This window comes from Megascapheus bottae, chromosome 28 (genome assembly GCF_031878675.1).
Source record: "Megascapheus bottae isolate mThoBot1 chromosome 28, mThoBot2.hap1, whole genome shotgun sequence".
Lineage (NCBI taxonomy): Eukaryota > Metazoa > Chordata > Mammalia > Rodentia > Geomyidae > Megascapheus > Megascapheus bottae.
Window position 1 is genome coordinate 9,063,203 of NC_143536.1, and position 18,227 is coordinate 9,081,429.

At 51.7% G+C, this 18,227-nt stretch overlaps 2 long non-coding RNA genes across 5 annotated transcripts; both read left to right on the plus strand.

Moving 5' to 3' along the window:
* Nucleotides 1-71: 71 nt before the first annotated feature.
* On the plus strand, nt 72-6,847 carry LOC150045124 (uncharacterized). 4 transcript variants are annotated; one of them, XR_016532923.1, is made up of 5 exons: nt 72-105; nt 530-694; nt 1,244-1,390; nt 6,049-6,323; nt 6,414-6,847. It is a non-coding gene; the product is annotated as an uncharacterized LOC150045124 (long non-coding RNA). The 4 variants fall into 4 exon arrangements; XR_016532922.1 differs by lacking the exon at nt 72-105 and adding an exon at nt 154-400 and having other exon boundaries at nt 500-694; XR_016532921.1 differs by lacking the exon at nt 72-105 and adding an exon at nt 154-400.
* Nucleotides 6,848-7,981: 1,134 nt separating this feature from the next.
* Nucleotides 7,982-8,927, plus strand: LOC150045125 (uncharacterized). The gene is made up of 2 exons (XR_016532924.1): nt 7,982-8,454; nt 8,547-8,927. It is a non-coding gene; the product is annotated as an uncharacterized LOC150045125 (long non-coding RNA).
* The last annotated feature ends 9,300 nt before the right edge of the window (nt 8,928-18,227 follow it).

Here is an 18,227-nt window from a genome sequence, read left to right on the forward strand (position 1 = left end):
CCCCATGGAGATGGAACCTCAGGGCGACATTCTCTGGATTGGCTTAGGCTTTTATGACATCACAGGGAGTGGACAAAAAAGCTAGGCAGCTGCCCTGGCCTGCTGGTACTGTCTTTGGGTTTTCAAGATCTAGATGAGATGTTCACAGGGCTTTTTTTGGTGGAGGGGGAGAGAGGTGAGGACTGAAGGCCCCACATTCTTGTTCAGCTGCTGGCAGTGCCTGGCATTTGGGTGCAGCTCGGAGAGCAGTGGCTTAATTATTCTATCCATAAATGATAAGGCCTGTTCATTTCCAGGCCTTCATGATAAATTTATGGGCTTCTTTAATGTGTTCCCTGCCTGACCTTTCCTGGCATGGCAGAGAAAACAGGGGGGTTCTTTCTGGAGGACACACGAGCAGGTGGGTGATTCAAGCTGGGCACCTGCAGGGCTGTGTGCTACTGTACACTCCTGGCAGGACCACAGAAGACTTTGCTCTGTGTGGCCTGCTGGTGTACAGACCCATCTGCCTCTGTGTCACTGCATTCAGGCGGTGTTGGGGGCCAAAAAGCAAAAGACAAGACATGGTGAGGGAAATAAATCTGGGTTCAAGTCCCAATTCTGCCACTGCTGGGAAGAATGAAGTTGAGCCTGAGTTTTGCCTCCATTCTGCTTCCCAGTCTTCATGGAAATAAAATGAAGAAATTCCGCCCAGGTGGGGGCCAATTTCTGGAACCTTCATAAATTCTAATCTGCAGATGGAGGATTGACTTTGGGGTGGGGGAGTAAAATCAAAGAGCCACAGGAAGCCAGGCACTGGTGGCTCATGCCTGTAATCCTAGCTAGTCAGGAGACTGAGATATGAGGACCACAGTTCAAAGCCAGCCTGAGCAGGAAAGGCCATGAAATGCTTATTTCCAATAAGCCATTCAGTAAAAGCTGCAAGTGGCACTGTGGCACAAGTGGTCAACAGCTATCCTTGAGCAAAAGAAGCTTTAGGAACAGTGCCCAGACCTTGAGTTCTAGCTCCAGAATCAGGAAGAAGAAGGAGGAGGAGGAGGAGGAGGAGGAAGAAAAGGAGGAGGAGGAGGAAGAGGAGGAGGAAGAGGAGGAGGAGGAGGAGGAAGAGCCACAGGACCAGGCAGAAATTGCTCAGAACACCTCTGCCAGCTTTTAATATAGGGCTCACATAGCTGCCATGTATTAAGAGCTTATTGTACACCAGGCACCCTTGTCATAGCTTGCTTTCCACTCTCTCATTCAGTTCTGCCACAACAAAATGTGAGCTGGTTCTCCACAGAGACTAAGCAAGGTCGCATAGCATCACACCCTCCAAGTCAAGCCTCTTCTATGTGGCTGCATCTGGCATTTCCACGTGTTCACACATCCATTCCCGTTCTGATTGAAGAAGGTGAGTGTCCCATGTATGTACAAGTATGTGTCCTTTGTAACATGTTCTTGTGCCTATCTCCTGACTCATTGGGCCCTGTATCCTGGTACCTTTAAGTCAACAGCTGGTTGGAGAAGGGAGCCTTTCAGCTTGGAGAATCTCTGGCTTCCTGCCTCTTAAGGAATTTGCTTAATTTGCATACTCATTTGCATAACGGCACACACCCCCCCATAGCCATCAGGCCCAGCCTGGGCTGTGAATGAGCTTGTGTGATGCCTCCTCCTCTGCATCTCCTTCCCCTCTCTGTCTTCCTTCCACCTTGACCCCACCAGTAGCCATCTACCAGAGGTGTAGTCCATCTGATCCAGTCATAGGACCACCTGGCAGGCACATGCTACCAGCCATGTAGATGAACAGTCTGGGGACTCCAGATTCAGTGCTCTTTCTAAAGTTCTATCCTGTCTCAAAGAGGACAAAGGAAGTTTAGGCACTCAGGAAGGGATTCAGGGAGGAGCCCCCGGGGTGGGAGTGGGGGGGGCTTGTCTTTGATGGCACTGAGTGGTAAGGGCAGGCAACTCTGTCTGCTTCTGTGAGTGTATTGTGGATGTGGAAGAGTAAGTATCCACTTTTTGTTTTTTTGTAATTTTTGTTTCTTTTGGTTCAGGCACTGAGACTTGAACTCTTGGCCTTGCACTCTCTCTTGGCTTTTCACCTCAGAGTTGGTGTTCTACCACCTGAGGCATGCCTGCCTTTCTGCCCTTTGTTGCTGGTTAATTGAAGAGTGGCATAGACTTCCTGGCCAGGTTGGCTTCAAACGTTGACTCTCAGATCTCAGCCTCCTGAGTATCTAGGATTGCAGGCACCTGTTGCCTGTGTGTATTTGGGTACACAAATGCATCTTATGCATGAATGTGCTGGTGTGAAGGTGTTATGAATACACAAGGATGTGAGTGTCTTTCTACACGTGAATGTAATTGCAGGTACAATAGCTTCCGGGCACACATCAGTGGGCATGTGCCCAGGTTTCATCCTGGTTAGCTTCACTGCCAGTTGGTCCAAGAGAGCCCTGGAAAAGCCAGGATCACACACAGGAGGGCAGGGGATGGGATTCCGGGTAGCCAGGGCCCAAGAGAAGACCAGATCTCCTCAGCTGCATAGACCTCCAGAAGACATTAATAATAGATCAGCAAATTCCAAATGTAAATAGGGCAATCGGGCCCGAAAACACAGACATTCATCACCCAGATACAAATTACGCCGCAGGCCCTGTTGTAATTACTGCAGTTCAGCTCAATGCAGCGAGTGCCCCACTCGTGCCCCCCCCCTTGTTACTTTGTGTTAGTGCCCTTCCCTGAGAAACTTCACTCTCTGATCTCACAGGCCCTTGCTCCCTTGCTCGCCTTGGGCAAAGGTCTCAGCTTTCTGAAACCACCAGGAAGGCCACAAAAGTCACCCTTGTGGCTTGAGCGCTAAACTCCAAAGTGATAGAGAAGACCTCAGATAAGAAAGTCAGAAGCCTGGCTCTGGCTCTCGCGTTGAAGTGATTTGCTGTGTGATCCTGGAAGAGTCAGCGACCTTTTCGGAGTTTCTGTGTCATCGTCTAGCCCAAGGGAATTATGATATACATTATGATACTGAGCGTCTTTGGGCTTTGTAGTCAGAAAGGCCTGGGTTTGGTTCTCAAGCATATTAACTCCTGACCATGTTCTGTCTCTGTTCTAAGCCTCAACTTCTTCATCTGTAAGAGTGGGTACAGTAATACCTGTCTCCTGGATTATTATGGGGAAAAAATGAACTATCTGTCCTTTCCTTTTGGTGAATTTAACTCATTCACATTTATTGCAATCATGGGGTAATATAGCCAATAGCTATACCCATATCTTTATCCACCATTCAGTCAGGCAGCCTCACTGTTTATTACACTATTATGCGACTATGTGGCTCATAATACTATGTTTACATACTACTTATCAAGCTTTCTTACGTTCTTTTTTGTAGGTGCTAGTCCTAGAGCTTGAACTCAGGACCTGGGCACTGTTCCTGAGATTTTTTTGGCTCAAGGCTAATGCTCTACCACTTGAGCCCCAGCCCCATTTCTGGTTTGGGGGGCTGGTGAATCAGAGTCTCACAACCTTTTCAGCCCAGGGTGGTTTTGAAGAATGGTCCTCAGATCTCAGCCTCCTGAGTAGCTAGGATTAGAAGTTCCCACGGGAAGTTGTATTAGCCATGTGTTATCCTAAAACTTAACACACGTTGCTGAGGAATAGAGAGCGGCTTTCAGCTGAAAGCCTGACTCAGGATGGGGGGTCTGATGTCTGAAGTGACCCTCACTTTCCGCCATGTAGCCCTCTATGGGGCTGCTTGAGTCTCCCTATGACATGGCAGCTAACCTCCCTAGAGCAAATGAGGCAAGTGGTGAGTCAGGGGCAGCGCTGCTTTTAGGGATCTTGGAAGTCACAAACGATTACTTCTGCACTTACAGCCCAGCCACCATACCCTGCTTGTGTTGAATGAAATCATCGCACGCGTGAATCACCTCACCCAGGCACAGTGGGAAGTTAATTCATGTTGGTTGACCCCAGTGTCCGGTACAGTGCTTGACACAAGAGATGAGGCATCAACAATGAGAGGAAAGGGACTGGAGGAATGGCTCAAGTGGTAGAGTGCTTGTTTAGCACGGGTGAGGCTCTGAGTTCAAACCCCAGTACCATCACCAAAACAAAACATGGCAGAAAAATCCAAGCAATAATGAGATGCCAAGGTGAGGCACAGCCATAGTAAAACCTGATCTTTTCCAGAGCTGTTTCCTGGAAGACAGTAGCCTCTTGCAAGACCACACAATGTACTTCCTTCTTCCCTCTTCTTCCCCCTTCCCTTCCCTAACTCTCCCCTCCCCTTCCCTCCCCTCCCCTCCCCTTCCCTCCCCTCCCCTTCCCTTTCCTTCTCTTCCCTCCCCTTCCCTTCTCTTCTCTCCCTTCTCCTGCTCTCCCCTTCCCTCTCCCTCCTTCCCTTCCCATGGCCCTGCCCTTGGCCCTGCCTCTGTTCTGAGTTCTGTGCAAGCTGCATGTGTAGGAGCATGAGAGCCTTTCTCTCCCTCCTCTGAGGCAGAGAGGAGAAGGTAGACCAGAGGAATTTCCAGGCCTGTCTCGTCCTAACTTTACATTGATCAGTAATTAAACACAGCCTCCAATTACTATAACGTCTGGCGAGGCCCCAAGCTGGTGTAAAGCCTTGCAGTAAACATCTGCTTTATAAATTGCCTCTGCGTGCTCGCGGCACCACCAGGGCTCTCAGGGGGGCGGGGCCGGGGAAGCAGAGCTTGTGGGAAGGAGGAGAGGTGAGAGTAGAGAAGTTGGGGCTGAAGGATGGGTGATTCTTACCACACTGGGGTGGAGGCCAGGACTCCCTAGGCCTGCGGAGGCTCAGCTCTGGGACTGAGGTCAGCCTCTTTGGGGTTCTGCTTGCTTTTTCCACAACCCAGAACCTACTACTCACCTGCCTCCCATGCAGAGAACACAAAAATGGATTTGCTAATCAGGCTTCAGTGGCTCCGGCCTGAAATTTCAGCTACTTGGGAGGCTGAGATCTGAGGATCATGGTTCAAAGCCAGTCTGGATAGGAAAGTCCACGAGACTATCTATCTGCAATAAATTACCAAAAAAAAAAAAAAAAGCCAGAAGTAGCACTGCGGCTCAAGTGGTAGAGTGCTAGCCTTGAGCAGAAGCCCAGGGCCACCCGCAGAGTGGCCAAGGTGGTTCTGGGCATGCTGTGGGCACAGAGGTGGTCAGAGAGGTGACCAGGGCAGGATACTAACAAGACTTCCTGCCAGGTGCCAGGAATCTTTTAAGTGATTCCACTCGCCCCAGTGAGGTGGATGGGAGGAAACAGAGAGGCCAGGCCACCAGCCCTGGGTAACACAGCTGCTGCCTGTGCAAATGCACGCTGGACCCTGGAGCCCTTCACTAAACACTTAGGCCTGTGGCGTGGGCTTTTTCTGGACAGCAGGCAACCAAAGCAAATGCAGAAATACATTAACTATAGAGCTCATATGAACCAGTGGGCTCTGGTTATCCTAACCTCCCCTGGCAAGTGACAATGGCTCCCAACATGAAATGGAAAAGCAATGACCACAACAAAAACCCCTGCAGAGAAAAGTGGGCTTCGGGCTCAGTGTGATCCAGGGGCATTCTCTAGGTCTTTCAGGTTCACCTTGCATACTCCTGGATTCATCTCAAAGGCCTGGAGATCCAGAGGATTCCTTAGGTATGGGGGTCCAGATCCCTCCGATGTGGAGAAGGAAATGGAGATGGGGGAGGGACAATTGCCCCATCGGGAGGTCAAAGGTTGTCCTTGAACAAACAGCCAGAATCAGGAACAGCCCCACAGTCTGCCCACCTTCCCTGGGGACCAAGTCCACTTGGAATGCACAGAAAATGTGCCAGCTCCTATTTGACACATCCTGGGCTTCTACCAAGATTTCATTTCTAAGTGAATTACATTTTCTACAATCTGTCTGTGGGCCACTGGTCTATGACATTTTAAGTAGCTTGCGTGGAGTCTGTCACGAGCTCTGGTGCTGCTGTGTCACCTGGAATGGCATGGTGGGTGGGGGGTGGAAGAAGGGGGGGCTCACCATCTCCCCAGAGGAAGTGATGACAGTTTTGTTCACCATCTCCTAGCTAATGAAGATAGGCAGAAAACAAGAATCCATTCTGCCTGGCAACTCTGTCTGTCTGTCTGTCTGCTGGTAAAGACATTTGTGAATCCACGTTCATTGCTGCACTATTCACCATAGCCAAGTTATGGAAACAGCCCAGCTGTCTTACGACACACCAGTGGATCCAGGAAATGCAGTCGCTATACACAGTGGAATATTGCTCATCTATCAGAAAGCATAATAATGTGTCATTTTCAGGGAAATGGATGGACCTAGAACAAAATCATGTAAAATGAGGTAAGCCAAGGTCAGAGAGACAAACAGCGCATGTTTTCTGTCCTATGTGGAAGCTAGATCTAAACTAACTGGCCACAATTACCCATGCAGGACTCCAGGCATCCCACACAGACAAACTGAGGGAGGAAGAGTCAGGGAAGGACTCTTCAAAGGCATAACTCCTCTGAACATCGGGATTACAACTGCTCAGAATGAATTCCAGGAATGGGGGGGATGGGCAAAGGTGGGTGGGGCCATAAATGGAGGGAGGATGTGTGAAGAAATTCAGTCATTACAGTACAGCCAATGTAAAAACAAATGAATTATGTAACAAGAGTAGGGAGAGGCAGGAGAAAAAAAGAGTGAAAGGAAGGGATGAAATTCCCCAGGAAGCATTGTACTTAAAATCTGAATTCTGGAATTATACCCTCTTTGTATAACTATTTAACTTTTTTTAAATGGCGGCACAATCCAGACAGTAGAGAAATAGCTGAACAAGCAAGACAAGCAAGCTCAAGGCCCTGAGTTCAAACTCAAGTACTAAAAGAACAAATAACACATGGCAGCCAGGCACCAGGGTAAGTGAGCAAGAGGTGCAGACCTAGTGGTTAAGAATGGATTCAAGGGGGGCCGGGAGTTTGGCCTAGTGGTTAAAGTGCTTGCCTTGCATGCATGAAGACCCGGGTTCAATTCCTCGGTACCACATACATAGAAAAAAGCCAGAGGTGGTGCTGAGGCTCAAGTGGTAGAGCTCTAGCCTTGAGAAAATCCAAGGACAGTGCTCAGGCCCTGAGCTCAAGCCCTGGACTGGCAAAAAAAAAAAAAAAAAAAAAATGGATTCAAGGGACGGGGAATGTGGCCTAGTGGTAGAGCGCTTGTCCAGCATGCACAAAGACCCGCTGGATTCCTGGGTACCACAAACATAGAAAAAGCCGGAAGTGGTGTTGTGGCTCAAGAGCTCTAGCCTTGAGAAAGCTCAAGTTCAAGCCCCAGCACTGAGTTCAAGCATGCCTGTGCCACACACACACACACACACACACACACACACACACACCACCCCACTCCAGGGGTCCTGTAATTTTCTTTTGACATCCATTGATACCTACATTCTTCTTTATTGGTGCCCATTCTTTTTCCTATCCACTTGGTTGAATATATTATACTTTGCATTGAATCATCCTGCACTTAATCGGTTCGGAGAATTGTCCCCAGGAGCCCCTATGGTAAAGGGAAGCAGAGGAATCCTTATGCAGTAGCAACTAGTGAGAGGTTTTTAGGCCACAGTGGGGGGTGCTGTTATAGGAAGTAAGCCCTGGGATCTCAGTCCCCCTTCTGCTCTCTCTCCTTTCTTCACTCCCTGGCCACCATCAGGTAAGCAGCTTTGCTGTACCCTGCCTTCTCACCATGACGCTCTGCCTCCCCACAGCCTCAGATGGAGCCAATCGAGCATGAGCAGAGACTGCTGGCCCCATGAGTCCACTCCACTTCCACCATTGCAAGTTGACTTGATCCGCCATTTCTTTTTTTTTTTTTTTTTTGCCAGTCCTGGGCTTGAGCTCAGGGCCTGAGCACTGTCCTTGGACTTTCTCAAGGCTAGAGCTCTACCACTCGAGCCTCAGCACCACTTCCAGCTTTTTTTCTATGTAGGTGGTACTGAGGAATCGAGCCCGGGTCTTCGTGCATGCTAGGCAAGCACTGTACCACTAGGCCAAACTCCTGGCCCTTGATCCGCCATTTCTAACCATGATGGAAGGTGGATGAACACACATACACACACACACACACACACACACACACACACACACACACACACACACCTGTTGATGGGCATTCCCATTGTTTCTAATCTTCCATACTGGTTTTGGAGGTACTGAGGCTTGCATGCAGGGCCTCACATTTGGCTTGGTAACACACTATGCTTCAGCCATGCCTCTGGCTCTCTTTGCTTTAGGATCCCCCTCTCTCCCACAAAATAGGATATTGCGTTTTGCCTGGATTGGCTTGGATGGCAATAGTCATACGTACATTTCCCTCATAGCTTGAATAACAAGCACGTGCTGCCCAGCCTCTGGTTGAAAGGAGATCTTAGGAACTTTTCTGTCTGGACTGGTCTTGAACCACCAGACCCTTCTAATCTCAACCTCCCATACAGGTAAGATTATAGACAAGCCATCCTGCCCAGTCTTCTTGGTACTTTTTAAAAGATTGCCATGACATCTTTGTCTTTTTCCCTTTATTCGGTAGTACTGAGATTTGAACTCAGGGTCTCGAGCTTAAAAAGGTCTCTTCACCCACCAGGATCCACAGAGCCCATCTCCAGGCTACAGCCAGGGGCCATGCTGGCTGCTCTGCATGCATGGACCCCTTTCTCCATAGACTTTCCCACTGGCCGGTTTGGGGGAGTCCCCCAGGCCAGCCCTGATCACATGGGGGGTAGCCAAGGCCCCTGGTCTCTCCTCCCAGGCCTGGCTCAGAGCCTTGAGCCTCTCTCTCCATGATGAGGTGATTTTACATTTTCTGCTCTTCCCCTCATCCCTTTCTTCCTTTTTCAACAGGATGAACTCACTTAAAGTGAAATATCTCTTGCCGCCTCGTTAACAAGGATTCATAAAAGTGAACTGCTCACCTTGTCTGTCAGTCTCAGTTATGAAAAATCAATAGCACACGAGAGGAGCGTGCTGCTCAGGGCCGACATCCATTTAATGGCACGGGCAGGGTGGTTTGCACGCTCCCCGGGCGTCTGCTGAGTCCACAACCCAGGAGGCCCTGGGTTTGGGCCCTAGCATAGGTCAGGTCAATGCAGAAGATCTGGTACTTAAGAAGCAGAAAGACTACCCTGCCCAACACCCTCAACTGCCCTCTTTCATCTCTTCTAGCAAACCTTTCTGGAATGATATGGTCACTTATTCATTCAACCAACACCTACAGAGGCTGCTACTATGGGAGAGGTATATGGAGGTGGCGCCTGCATAGCCACTGGTTCCTGTAACAAAGAATCTTCTCCTCTGAGGTGAGGGAGGCCATCAGAGATGCTTGATTGTGCAGGGAGGGAGTTATAGGGGCCTCAACTCAACCCACTGGAGCCACAGCTCCACTTTTAGCTTTTGGAGTAGTTAAATGGAGATGAATCTCACAGACTTCCTTGCCCTGGATGGTTTTGAACCATGATCCACACATCTCAGCCTCCTGAGCAGCTAGGATTTATAGGTGTGAGCCACCAGTGTCTGGCTTCGGGAAAACAAAACAAAACAAAAAACTGTAAAGTTGGTGTGGACAAATACCCATTTCTGATGGACTGCCAAGAAAGCCCCTAAGTCAGGAGTCATTTGGGGCAACCTACACCCTAACCCTTAGCCCTATCCAGGTTAAATAATGTCAGAGGGACCCCCTCACCCCCTTATAGCCTACACACACACACACACACACACACACACACACACACACACACACACACACACACACACTGTCAGACCTTCCCTGATTAGAGTCAAAAGGGTAAGAGCCAGATTAAATATGTGTTGATTATGCCAGCTTGTGCTCTTGTTTATTTCTCATAAATAAGACATGAGCCCTCCTGATCCCCCCCAACCCCATCCCACCCACCCCAATCCAATCTGATCATGCGCAATGCACTTCCAGGGTGGAAGTGATGTTTATTCTATGCAAATCAGCAAGTGGATGGAACACGGGACGTGCTGTCACTGGATGTGCCATGGTGCCACGCCCACGTGGACGCATGCTTTCAGATCGACATCAGGGAATCTCGGGCTCCAGCATCGGTCATGGGTCTGGACAGGGCAGCCTGGGCCTGGACCCCAACTGTTCCCCTGTCTGGACAGCTGCCCAGCGCCCCATAAATGCCATGTCTTTGTCAGGAATTACCCAGTGCTCAGTCCCTCACTGCTCAGAAGCCAGCAATGGTTTCTCCAGTGTGCCACCGACTCCCCCACTCCTCCCCCCCAAGCCAAGAACCCTTGTCTGAACCCCCCATGCCCCCCATACCCCAAAACTGATGGCTGCTTTCTTCATTCACATCCAGCCTCCAAGATCCTTGCTCAGTTCCTTAGCTGTGCCCAGCTTGTTTGTGCCCGAGGGCCTTTGCCCTTGCTGTGCCCTCTGCCTGGAACTTCTGCCCCTGGGTCCTTTTTCATGACTCCACTTAAATGTCACCTCCCCGGGGACCCTGTTCCATCTAAATTAGGTTCTCTGCCAGCTCTTCGCCCTTTGTCGAAACCTTGTCATTTTTTTTCCTCCTTGACACAGATCCCAATTTGTCATAATGTTGCTTATTTGGGCTTGCTGGCTTGTGGCTGGCTCCCCAGGGGACCTGGGGAATGGAGGGGCTGGGGGTGGGGGTGGGGGTGCGGAGTCTCTTTCCTGAGGGGCCACGGGAGCCTCCACAGGGGCTGCTGGCGTGGAGGGGGCGAGACTGGGCCCAGACATCTGGCTTCTCGGCTCCCTGAAAGGGCCAGGGTCCCCTGGGGAATGCTTTCCTGTCCCTCCCTAATGGCCTGACATACAAGGTCCCAGTGACAAAGCTCCTCTGATAAAAGATGCAAAACTAACATCTGGCGGTTAATTAATAAAGAGCATTGGTGTCTGGCTGGCTGGGGCCCGCTGTGCTGACGCTGGCATTTTCTACCCCTGTCCCAAGAGATGCTGACACCGGGTGCAAAAAAAGAAGAAAGAAAAAGGAAATGGGGGACTAGATCTACCTGGAGCAGGGCCTGCGGACCTGGGTCCCTCTGGGAAGGCCACCCTCACCTGGCCTGGCTGGGAGAGGGGGGACCCAAGGCTCTGTTCTCCATCGCTGGGCACAAGGTGGTAGAAGGGAAAACTCATTTAATGAACACCTATTATGTGCCATGCTTGGAACTCTACCTGCTCTTCCCCAAAGCCTCCTGTCCCTCAAAGTGAATATTCCTGTTCCCAACTCTATACAGGGACACTGAGGCTGGGCTGCCTGTCCAAATACCTTTCCTCTCACTGGGAGGCAAGGTCTTGACTGAATCTCGTCTCAAATGCATCTCCAGGGCCCAGTCCTATCTGCTTGCTGGGCTGGGCGGGGCCGGAGAAATCTCACCTTAGAAACATTTTATTCATCATCTACTGCATGCCAGGCCCCAGGATGATCCCCCCGGGAATAGCACCTGGAGACAGGAAGGAATGGAATCTCCATCAAGGCCCAGCGAGGGAAAGGGGCTTGAAAGAGGCCGAACAGCAATGTGGGTGCATCTCGGAGGCTCACCTCAGCCGAGGTCCAGCAAGTTCCCAGCTGTCTTTCCATGGCTCTGCCTATAACTGTAGCTGCCCTGAAATCTTGTCAGTGAACATTTCAATTTCAACTCAGGGTGCAAGCAGAGGACCCGAGGCTAGCTCCCCGTATCCCTAGGCGAGGTGATTGTCAGCTCAATCAGTTAGGCCTGGGAGGCAGATTCTCACTTCTGTGTGTGTCGGGGGGGGGGGGCACACACTGGCTGCTAGCTGAGTTTAGGGGCATCTTGAGCGTAGCCAAGGGATACAGGTTGCTAGGGCTTCAAGCCTCCATCTCCCAGTAGCCTGGTATTGGTAGCTCATGCCTGTAATCCTGGCTACTCTAGGAGACTGAGATCTCAGGATCCCTATTAGAAGCCAGCACAGATAGGAAAGCGTGGGAGACCCTTATCTCCAATTAACCACCAAAAAGCTAGAAGTAAGGAGTGGCTCAAGTGGTAGAGTGCTCATCTGGAGAACACAAAAACAAGCCTCAGATGCTGGGCACAGGGTCCTTGCACTGACCCTGGGTGCCTGCAAGCTCGTGTTTACTGCCATCCTTATTTTCATAGCAAGAGCTCCTCAGTGCGCATGACAGGTGCATTTGGGAATCTCTGGGCTCAGCTGAGCCCTGCCTGAGCTCTGGCTCCAGGCCTCCCCACCTGCCTGTGTCTGAGGGGCCAGGCCCTGGGAGGGGGCGCCAGGCAGCCCACAGCTCCTCACGTAATTAAATTGTTACCGACCAATGGCCTGGGTGACTCTTGTCCACAGACATAACACTTTGGTGCTTATGGCAGGCCTCCCTGGAGACCTCCAGATACCCAGTGTGTGTGTGTGTGTGTGTGTGTGTGTGTGTGTGTGTGTGTGTGTGTGTGCGCGCGCACGTGCACGCACATCGCTTAAAGGGGAGGGTCTTAGTTTGATTATCAGAATTACAGAGTGCTAAGGTATTTGGGGAGTCCCTGGCTCTGCCTCCCTCTCTGCGTATCATCTTTACCAAATGTCTTCCACTCTCTCTGAGACTTCATCTCTTAGGTCTTGTGGCAGGGAGGGGAGAGGCACAGGGGTGGGGGGCTCCTTTGAGAACTCTCTCCCACTCCCCTCCTCCACCTGACCTGACCATGCTTCGTCCTGTACCTCAGTAGATGAGACATCTCAACTGCAGTGTAAATCCAGGTGGTCCCCAATCTATGAAAACCTATGAATTTTCATCAGGGTAAACTGAGGCTCCGAGAGGAAAGGTAACATGTGCAATGAGCCAGGAAGCATTGGATGCTGGCTTTGAACCCAGGTCTACTTTATTTTTGGTGGGGGAGGGGTGGGTCATGGGGCTTGAACTCAGGGCCTGAACACCGTCCCTAAGCTCTTTTGATCAAGGCTGGCACAATGCCACTTTGCGCCCCAGTGCTACTTCCCGTTTTCTGGTAGGTGATTGGAGCTAAGAATCTCCTGGACTTTCCTGCCCTGACTGGCTTTGAACCACCATCCTCAGATCTCAGCCTCCTGAGTCGCTAGGATGGCAGGTGTGATTTCCTTGCCCATCTGTCCTCCTACCTCAGAACTTGGGGCGCTCCCCTTCTTGGCCTCACCCCTATCCGTCCTGCTCAGGGGCAATCAGTTTCTTCAGATAAGATTTGAGATTCTAATGAACAGAGTGATTTGGGATTTAAATAATTATCCACTCCGCTCGCGGTGAAGCGCTGCTGAGTCGAGAGAAATTTCCGCCTCTTATTTATGAATATGGTTTTCCCCTCCATCCGGTGGCGGTGGCTCAGCCCGAGCCCCCCACACCCACCCGGGGCGTCCTCTCCTAAATGTCTCTTCAGCTCTCACTCCCAGCCAGCCCCACGCCAGCCCCTAAGAGCCCATTAACATCTCTCCTCTTTCGCTATCAGCATGGCTCACGCCCTTTTTTTCTAATCTTTACATTTCAGTATCATCACAAATCCCAGTGTTATTCAAATTGCATCAATTATTCAATTTCTCCTCCCTGCGCGGAGGGCAGTGGCTTCTCCGTGGCTTCTCTGTGGCTGACGAGGGAAAAGCTAAGGGCTTTCAAGGACAGTTTGGGGGAGACAGGAGACTAAGAAAGCCTGAAGGGATGGCTTGGGAGAAAAGATGCTTTTGGTGTCCCCAAAAGTTCATTCACTCAACAGTTCTTGAGCTCCTGCTGGAGTAACAGCGAGCCAGTATTTATTGAGTGCTTGCTGTATACCAGGCACGGAGAGGACTAGCCCCAGGAATCTTCAAGACAATCCACTGAGGAATTACCATTCCTTTTCCCATTCCACAGAGCCAGGGAACTGATGCTCAGAAAGGGGAGACCTCCTAGTTCAGGACTAAGGCTAGATTTTGCTCCTCAGAGCTTGAGCTCTGTTGTGCCTTCAGCTACAGAGCTAGGATTGAAGATGGTCCCTCCCTTGGGGCTTCTTTTACTTGAGAAGTTCACATCCCTTGCTAAGACAAGCCCATTTCTTTTGGTCTCCAGTGTTAGAGAATTTTAGAATGGTTACATTTTCTCTTTTTGCTTTGGCTACCAGGAAACTCTGAGCCCATAAGGAGTATACATTAACCCACCACCCCACCGTGGGAATCCCCTTATCTAGATATTTCTTGCTTGACAGCATGGCATATATTTGCTTTATATCATTTTTCATTCATCCAGGGCAGCTCTTACATTCCTGCTTTGCAGATGATGAACTAGGCCCAGAGAGGCTAAGCTAAAGACATACAGGAAGGGCCCCAGGGACTCTGACCTCAGCTCACTCCTGTTCAGCATGCTGGCGCGCATGCGCAGGGAGGCCTGTGCCAGCTCTGAGTCACAGCCGCATCCCCGAGCAGGTGCAGCCCGGGGGGAATGGTGTCACCTGGTTCCTAGGGTTTCCTGATGCCGCTCACGCGAGTGGGGAGCAGCGGTGGCGGGGTTGACAAGGCAGTGACACGTTCTGCACCAACCCCCTGAGCACTCTCTGGTCCTGCTTCCTGGTTGGGGGGTGTTGGGGGAGGTTGGGGGGGCTCAACTCCTTCCTCAGCCCTGGTTCCCAGCTGGGCTGGCACAGTTGGCTGCAAGTGGGCCGGTGTTGGTCCTGGGGCTTGAACTCAAGACCTAGGCACTGTTCCTGAGCTTGTTTTTGTTGGTCTGCTTGCTTTGTTTTTTGGTTGGTTGTGGAGCTTGAACTCAGGGCTTGAGCACTGTCCTTGGGTTTTCTCAAGGCTAAGAGCCACAGCACCACTTCTGGCTTTTTCTATGTGTGTGCTACCGAAGAATCAAACCCAGGTCTTCACGCTTGGCTAGGCAGGCACTCTACCACTAGGTCAAACTCCCAGTCCCCCTTGTAGCTTTTTAACGGTTAATTGGAGCTAAGAGTTTCACAGGAACTACTTTTCTGCTTGAGCTGGCTTTGAACTGTGATCATCAGAACCCAGCCTCCTGAGTAGCTAGGATTACAGTTATTAGCCACTGGTGCCAGGCCTAATGCTGATATTTTTACTGTAGGCTACTTGATTACTTGATTAATTGACCTATTTCTGCAGAGAGTATCTTATGAACCATGCTCTTTGTGTGTGTGTGTGAGAGAGAGAGAGAGAGAGAGAGAGAGAGAGAGAGAGAGAGAGAGAGAGAGAGAGGAGAGAGAGAGAGAGAGGGAGATAACTTGAACTTAGGGCCTTGAGCTCTTGCTTAGCTTTTTCTCTCCACACTGGTGCTCTTCTACTTGAACCACGCCTCCACTTCTGACACAGCACTGGTTACTTCTAGATAAGCGTCACTGGCTTTGTCAGCTGGGGCTGGCTTCCAGTGGAGCTCGCTCTTCAGACCTCTACCTCTTGAGTAGCAGATTACAGACCTGGCTCCCTGGTGCCCGGCAGGGGCGGGGGAGGGGGAGGGGGGCTGTGTTCTTGATGAATAACTGACCACTAAGTGCACTTTTCCCATCCAAAGGGGGCTCCTCATCTCCCCCTGCCCTCCCTGCCCTCCCCTCCCCACTCAAGACCCCAGCCCTCCCCTTCCCCACCCCCCTCCTCCTGGCAGTTTACTGCCAATGACATCCAGATAAATGGCTGCTGTCAGCTGGGTGGATTCTCCTGGGAAGGCCCGTGGAGTGATGCATGGCCCAGGCTCCTGGAGGCCTGGGGGCGGTGAGGGGTGCTCCTTGCCCCTGAGGGCCACGGCTGGGAATCAGGAACCTCTCTTCCCAAGCCTAGGGGTGCGGCCCCCATCAGACACCATTCCCAGAGCCTTTGGTTACTTCTCATCACTCACAGCCCTCCCCCAGTGGCCACCAACCCAGCCACTGAGGTTTCCCCACACCTGGCTGGTAGAAGCACATCCAGACCCGTGCCAGGCCACACACTCACAAAGGCCCCTGGGAAGGGCTGTCTTGACATCTGGGGAGGGGGATCCATGCAAAAATGCCCTGCCTTGCCCTGGGGACTTGGCACCAAGCTTGTCATCTTCAAAGCAAGGCCTCGTGGGCCACAGAGTCCTCAATCACCTTTAGTGGCTGCTCAGGTAACACGCTAATAGATGGCTGGTGGCGGGGCGGGGGGGGGGGAGGGGGAGAGGAGGGGGAGGAGCTCAGGCGATTTCTATCCATGCCCCAACTCACCCATCAGACTTCACAGCCTCTTTACAGTTGTTTGTCTGTGGGTGTCCATGTGCCCCACTTCACAGACTGACCAGCCAAAGCCCAGTGCTTCTCCTCCTGTTTCCATTTCCTCCAAGTCCTATTCTTCAGCTTCCCTTTTGCAAATGGGGTCGAGGAGGCTCAGAGACATCAAGTCACTTCCCCAAGGACGCTCAGCCAGGTTCTCCACCAGCGGCCTCCTGGGTGCTGCTTTCTCAGGTTGCGAACTCTGCTATCTCATGTCCTCCCTGCTCACGTGGGATCCTTTCGATGCTCTCGGGAGCGGGTGACAACTCCCTACCCCACGTGGCTCTGGGCATCGGGAACCTGTTATCTGTTTTGCACACGGCCTGCTCCCGTCAGGGTAATGGAGTGGGCCTGCCCGCGTGGAGGTGGTCTCTGGCAGGGATGATGTATGAGGCGCTATTGTTTGATATGAATGCATCAGGCCACATTCCTGATAAAGACTTTACCAGCAGAACTGCCGCTCCTTGGCAGAAGCCCCTGGGGAGGGAGGGCACTCCAAGCCAGGCCACTGTCCCCTGTGCCCCCCCTCCTCTCCCACCTTGCAGGGGATTCATACTCTCACCTTCAGAGGGAGTCAGAACAGACTAGAGGACCCTAAACTCAAATCCACTGAGACCTCCTCTCCCGGGTGGGACCCAACATGTCTTTGAATCTAACGTGGATGATCCAGAAATCACTGCACAGGGACCAAAGAGGGTGGGGGATGAACCCACCCCTGGGCCCGGTGGCTCACGCCTGCAATCCCAGCTACGCAGCAGGCTGAGCGCTGAGCGTCTCGGTTCAAAGCCGCCTGGGCATCAGTGAGACTCTTATCTCTAGTAAACCACCAGGAAACTGGAAGTGGGACTGTGGCTTAAAGGGGTGGAGTGCTAGCCTCTGCCATGCTTGGCCCTCTCTTCCCACCTGCAAGCCTCCAGAAGCCACTGTGCGGGCGGCGTCCTTGCCTCAGGGTCCTGGGTGCCACGAGCTCAGGCTTACATTCGTCTCAGAAACTTCTAGAGCCACAGGGATGCCACCAATGAGAGTTCAGGCATCTCCTGTCATCCCCCGCCTCCCTAGCCCAGGCTCACTTGGGGCAGGAAACAAACCTAGTGTAGGACCCCAACTTTGGCCACTGAGGCAAATTGATGGCCCAGTGACACAGCTCCAGCTGCCTCAAACTCCTCCATGTTCCTCAGTGCCAGGAAAGGGGCGCACGGGATGGGGGCAGCACAGGCCAAGGCCCAGGAGGCCTCTCCCTTTGCCTAGTCCAGCTCTGAGGACCACCCCTCAGGAATTCCTGGGTACTCCCTGGTTCTTTCATCCCACTCCCCCAAATCCCACCCCATGCCTGGAAGCTCCATGAGAGAGCAGAAGGCCCATGCCTGGGCCAGCTCCAAGGACAAGTAGGTGCTCATTAAATGCTTCTTGAAATGGAATGACAGCCAGGGTGACAGTGGCTACAGCCACAGTAGGATTGTGTCCCCCTCCCCCTACACCCAAAGCTAAATGGAGCCCAACCTCCCAGAGTGTGTGACTTTATTTTATTTATTTAGTGCCAGTCCTGGGGCTTGAACTCAGGGCCTGCTGTTCCTGAGCTGCTTTTTTTTTGCTCAAGGCTAGTGCTCTATCTCTTGGGCAACAATATCACTCACTTGTGGCTTTTTCTGAGTAGTTGGTTGGAGATCAGCGTCTCATGGACTTTCCTGCTTGGGCTTCGAACAGCGATCCTCAGAGCTCAGCCTCTTGGCAGCTAGGGTGACAGGCGTGAGCCTCCAGCACCTGGCAGTGTGGCCTCATTTGGAAGTATAGGGGTCTGCTAGGATTCCCACGGAGGTGTTTCCTCTCCCCGCCTCCATCAGTGGCTCTGCCACCGAAAGGGGGATACTCTGACACCTTCATTTTAGTCCTTGGGGCTGAGCTGCTGAAATTATTGGAGTGGACGAGAACGGACGTCAGAGCCTGTGACGCCTGTGGCAGGTAGGAAAGTGACACAAATGGAAACTTGCTCCCACGTCAGCCTCTGGGCGACACCTGTGGG